This window comes from Oenanthe melanoleuca, chromosome 5 (genome assembly GCF_029582105.1).
Source record: "Oenanthe melanoleuca isolate GR-GAL-2019-014 chromosome 5, OMel1.0, whole genome shotgun sequence".
In the NCBI taxonomy this organism is placed as follows: domain Eukaryota; kingdom Metazoa; phylum Chordata; class Aves; order Passeriformes; family Muscicapidae; genus Oenanthe; species Oenanthe melanoleuca.
In genome coordinates, this window is record NC_079339.1 from 33,332,889 (window position 1) to 33,338,888 (window position 6,000).

General features: G+C 33.5%; 1 protein-coding gene across 5 annotated transcripts in view; it reads right to left on the minus strand.

Moving 5' to 3' along the window:
* Positions 1-6,000, minus strand: part of NOVA1 (NOVA alternative splicing regulator 1) — a 184,585-nt gene that overhangs the window by 38,716 nt on the left and 139,869 nt on the right. For 3 of the 5 annotated variants that reach the window (XM_056492219.1, XM_056492218.1, XM_056492220.1), the window contains one exon: positions 5,309-6,000. This exon is cut by the window's right edge and continues 3,698 nt beyond it. The exons of the other annotated variants lie outside the window; for them this stretch is intronic. The gene's annotated coding sequence lies outside the window, so the exon portion shown is untranslated. Of the gene's footprint in view, positions 1-5,308 lie in introns of those variants that run through there. 5 annotated transcript variants of the gene reach the window in all.

Consider the following 6,000-nt stretch of genomic DNA (forward strand, 5'->3'; position numbering starts at 1 on the left):
AAGTCTTTTCCTTGCTATGTCTATCTAAAGCCTACCCCAGTGAGGTCCATCTATTAACACTGAATTTTGAACAGGATTGATCAACATGGTGAATAATTCCAATTAGTGATTAATTTGAAATTAGTACCCCCCACTTTAAGTACTGATGAAAGCAGATTGAACTTCAACCATACCATTCAAATTTTACAGTATAAATCGTCACTGTTCCTGGAGGTCATAGCTTTCAAGGTTTTCACTTCAGAAAAAATCTCAATTGATTGCACTGGAATTCAAATAGAGGCAAAGCTGGAAACTTTAGAGACAGGTTTTCTGTAGTAGATTTCTCTCCTCTAAGTCTTCAGTTTGGGAAAATAACATCTCTTTTAGTTACTATATTTATAGAGTTGCTCACTTAGGCTGGCACTCATCACTTCAACCTTTACTGGTTTCTACATTATTTTTGGTCACCAGTACAAAGCAGTTTAGCACCTTCAAAGCAGATTGTCCACCAAACCACACCAAGCTGCTGTGAACTTTATGGTTAGCCTGTGAGCAATATGGAGTGCCATACAAATCTGCAGATAGAAGTGATTTACTTGCCTACATAGGGGCAAATTTGGCCAGCTCATTCATTGACGTGCCCTTTTTTATGCCCACTTGAGTTTTGCTTAAACACATGAATTAAAGATTTATTTTTTAATATTTGTATATAGAAAGATGAACGTTCAGCTAAAATCGGAATTAGTGTTTTTCATCAGGAATTCTGCTTGAACATAATGTAGAATATAGCAAGAGCAGACATTTAAACCCATGGATGCCAGGAACTCTACTAGGCCCAGTGATGTTGGGAGCAAAATATAATCCAATTTCTCACTTAAAATTGTACTTAGTGATGGAACTCTGTTACTTGCCTTGATGATCTACAATAATGATAAAATTAATGCATTAGTCACATGCAATCAAATTGGCTCCTAGTCAGTAATGCAGTTTGATTAGGAACAGCCTTTGTTTCAAAATTTCCCCTTTTGCACTGTACAGAAAGTGATGTCATTTGATTGGGAGGAAAAAACGAACTGAATTTTAGAGGGCAAATTGATTATAACAAGACATCTGAAAACACTTTTAAATATCAGAATAAATTTCTGTGAGATTTGAGTGTATTGACAGGGTATGACTAAGAATTCAGCGAAAATATACTTGCTCTTTGAAGCATTATAATAAAAAGTAAAATATTTTCTTCCTTTTGTAAATCTATCTGTATGATATACTTTTGGAGTCCTGTGACTTGTAAAATCACACTGTTACTGCTTCTTCAACCTTCTCTACATCTCACAGTCTGCAGCTGCTCATGCTAACATGTGTTTGTGTGGTAATATAAAGTTTGAAGACAATACCACAAGACACCAACTCCCTTAACTGAAATGAAGGAAAATTGCAAATTAAATCACTTTATACAAATTGGATGCAAATTATTTAGTACTTTGAGCTATACTGTCTTACAGATATGTGTACAATTAAAATGTTCACATAAACAGACACAAAGGCTAGCAAAAATATCACTGACGTTTCCATCAACTATCATGTAAAAAGAGGTTCTCAACTATGGCCCTCTTCTGTTTACATTTCATGTTATCAAGCTCAAAATTCTCAAAGCTCCAATCTGAATTTAAAATTAGCATGCACAGCAGAAAGTGAATTGTTTCAATGATGTGTGTTACATCCTCTAGGTACTGAAAGAGGAATAATGTATTGTGCCAAGAATAGCTGCTGCCAGGTGAGGCTATTATAACATTTCAAAAAGTCTGGAATGTGACACATTGCCAAGTAAGCTTTTAGAAGAGAAAACAAGCAGCTGATTTTAAAATGATATTTACTTTTGATCAATACATTAGAGTAAAAATATTAGTGTTAATTCTTCCCCCTACCCCCATAAACACACTTTATTAAGAGCTCATATTAAGTAACAAAGAACTCTTATTAAGAAAAAAACACTTATTTAGGGAAATATATTGAAAAACTGAGATAAAACTTCATATTGTTTCAAATATATAAATATGAAATTTGATTATCCTAATATTTTTGCTTAAAGCTATCTTTATGATCATAATATCTTCAGTAACATGAAGATTTCTTGAGCTACTTTGCAGCATTGAATGCAACATCAGCAAAGATAATACTATCATTTTACTTATATTCATTTATGTATCTAGATTACAAGCTAATGTCCTCTGATGTATAGTAAGAGCTTTGAAAACATCCTGCTTTCTTGTGCATGGTTTTTCCTTATTTATATAGTTTCAAGTAATAAATCCATAAAATTTTATAAAAATAAAAAGAACTTAATAAAATGCTCATTCTTGTTTAGCAGTTGCATACTATAGTTCTTTAATTTTATTTTTACTACTGACATTTAATTGAATTCCAATGACATCAAAACTAACTCAGTAGTCTCACAGTACTTCCCTGTAGTATGTTCACTGATTATTTAACAATAATTAAATATTGCAAACAGTGTAAAAAACCAAGCTGATATGCAAAAATTGAGTATAAGAATTTTAAATTAATGGCACTTAGAAGGGACTACTAACACAAAATAATTATAGGAATATTTTGAGAGAAAATGCACTATGAAAAAAAAAAGCTTAAGAAAAAATCTGCAATCTGCATTTTAAAAAAATTAGTTCTGAAACCCTGAACTATGTTACTAACATGTAGGTCACAATAATAAATGTGATGGTCACATAATCATACCCTGGGAGTGTCATAACTTCCCACTATAAGCCTGCCTGCTGGAAATATTTTGCACAAAGGAAGCAAGACATCTCCAGAAGGAACAATAAAGATGATTAATCTGGCAGACAAACTACTGAGTGGTAGGTTTCAACAGCTTCATGTGACTCTAAAATTGCCTTGTTGATTTAAGACAGAAACTGTGTGCTTAGCACACTTCCTTCACCAAGAAAGGATAACAGTTAATACACCACAAACAGAATCAATATTAAAGAATTGTTTAATATACAGAAAGTCATACAAATTATCACTGCTTGAAGTGCCATATGAGGCCACCACCAAGAACCACAACTGAATTATATACTTCCTCAACCAAATGATAAATGATTTCAGGGTAGTGGGTTAGGATATGAAGAATTTTAAATACCAAATATTTTAAAACAAAATGTAGCATGAAACAGAAACAGCAAACATAATTATACTATGCTGTGGAGAAAACAAATGGATCTCCATTTTCAGAGTTGGCTGCCAATTGGTTTATTTATGATATTATACCCTTCTGACACTTAGGGTACTCCTCTTCTAAGGTCCTGAAATGAAGTTACTATAACAAAGACAAAACAGGGAAATTCATTCTTTTCTTTAGCCTGAGAAGGTTTGTTTCACATATACTGGTAACTGTTATGGCAGATTTTGGCATTTTGATTGTCTTAAAACCTACCCCACTTATCACTTGGTAACATTATCCTTGTATTCAGAAGAAGGATGCTAAATTAAATCATTGCCACAGTTCTCTGATAAAAGCATAGGGCCAGTGTATGTGAGACATCCTTCTGCCTTGCTGTGTTCTGTCGTGTCCTTGTGCAGCAAGAAGACAGACTACTTTTTCACCCTCCTAAATGGAAATCAACTCACATTTGCCCTTTTTCAAAATTAATAGAATTGGAATAAATACAAAGACCTACCTTTGTTATTCCCCATTATCATCCTCTACTAGTTTTCATGAAACACTTTTTTTTTTTTTTTCAGAAAACGAGAAGGCAAACCAGGTGTTAGATTATTTATGTTTGACAAATTCATATCATTTAAATAATTAAAACTAATTTGTGTTGAGAGCTACAGTTGCATTTTTATTAGAGAAACAAGTACAAATAGGCATCACTACAGAGCTGTTTATTCAATAATGAGATTAAATGAAATGGATTTTGTAGTCTCAATACTTTGATTAATGTGGCAATTGGAACTTCTGTGCCCTAACAATGTGGAAAGAGCTGCTTACTCACTAAAAATCTGTAAAATTTTTTTCTTTAAAGCTACACATTTTAAATTATCTCTAAAAATATACTGTAAGCAAAATACTGAATGCTTTCAATTTAAACAATATTTGCATTATAAACCTGAAATTATACTACTTCTTAATTTAATCACAAAAAAGGTTTTATTTACAAATAACAGTAAATATGTTTATATGTAATGTAAACCTTTCTGCATATCTTTTTGCTTATATAATATAGAGGTTATTGTATTAATCTGTATAGAAAAAATACTTTACTTTTAAAATAACAAATTCTAAATTAATTATTCTACAATAGGGAAGTACAATTTTAAGAGAAAAATACATGAATACAGCTACAAGCAGAACGTGCTGTGTGTAAAATTGCCTGCCAAGAACCAGTTAAAGCAGCACAGTACTTACCCTTTGAACAAAAGGCATCAACATGTAATTTCAAGAAATTATTATAGACTATTTAAGTTTTGAGGAAAAAAACAAAGATGCAAAACTTCTGGAAGCAAACATATTTATAGAACTATAATATAGAGTATATTGTTCTCTTTTCATTAAAGATTTTTTCAACCATTTTTATTAGAGATGCAGCATGTTATATGTACAGGGACTGCATTGCACCAGATAGGGACACGCTAAGCCATGTTATTCTCGCATTTTAAAAATACCATTTGAATCTCTATCACCTATAGAATAAACCAGTCTCAGTCTGTGAATCTGTGGTAAACAGTAGCCCTCAATCCACCCAAAATCCACATCAAAGCATTTAAAATTTGGAGTGTGCAGACATCTTGTCTCAAGTGAAACATTTAGGAGTCAGCAGATGGACTAAAGAGTGTCCAGACATGTGTGAGCATTATCAATAAGCATATAGTAATTTGCATGACCCATCCTTGAATTTTTTAATGATTCTATGACATAGGGATTCAATTCACTGTAAAATTACTAAAATCTACCAATTTTAGTGCTTTCAGACTGTTTATTTTTTTTTTTCCAATAGAAAAATAAATCTCATACATTCGAAGTGGTACACAAAAAGACTGGGATAAAATTGATCAGATTTCTTGATAGCACCATTTACACATTCTTTAAAGTAAACATTAATATGCACTTTCTTAGAAAGCGATATAAATATATATATATATAAATACAGGACGTGCTAACCTCTGTTAACCATCTGAATGTGATGGAATAATCTATTTCTACTGTGCAGGTAGGCTTGTGCATGGTGGTGTGGCAATATAATTTTAAAAGTTTGTTACAGATGTGATGGGAAGCTGGAAGGAGTCGAATAAGCAGAAAAAAGAGTTTAGATCTACTGTAAGCAATGAGTCGGAATGAGCCGTTAAAGGTTAGAATTTATCTTTGTTTCTGATCATTCAATGAGAAAAATGACTTCCACAGAAATAGATACCTTAAAACTGCTCGGGGAAAGGGTGGCAAGGGTGAAATAGGATTGAAAGTCCTACAGGTAATAGCAATAACTGGAAGTGCAGACGAAATTGTTCTTCAGACCAAAGAGGAACGCAGCCGTTTAAAAAGTCTAAGTGCAATGCTGTGGTGCTGAAAGAAAAGCTCCTGGTGAAAAAGAAAAAAAGGGCAATGCGGCTCCGAGCGGCAGCGCGGTGGTGCTGAACGGACAGCTCCCGGCGCGGCGGAACGCTCCGGGCTGGCGTGAGGTGTCCGATCTGTATGATAAACAGCACACTGTGTCTCAGAGCGCCCATTCAATCTCAGTAAGTAAATGAAATATTGATTGAAAGTGACCCTGAAACAGAATGCATTAAAAAGACATAGAAAGCTGCAGAACTGAGGTAATTCTTATTCAGCATGTTCACCAGCCTCCCTATAGCAAAACAAGTCTATAAATAGTTGTGTTTCATAAGGTACGGTTGGCCCTTGTATCACCGGTTCTGTCCATTCTCAACCAGTATAGTTGAATAGCCATTGTTGTACGCCTACCTGTGGAAGTTTGAAGCCACATACTAATTTTCATGCAAAGAATT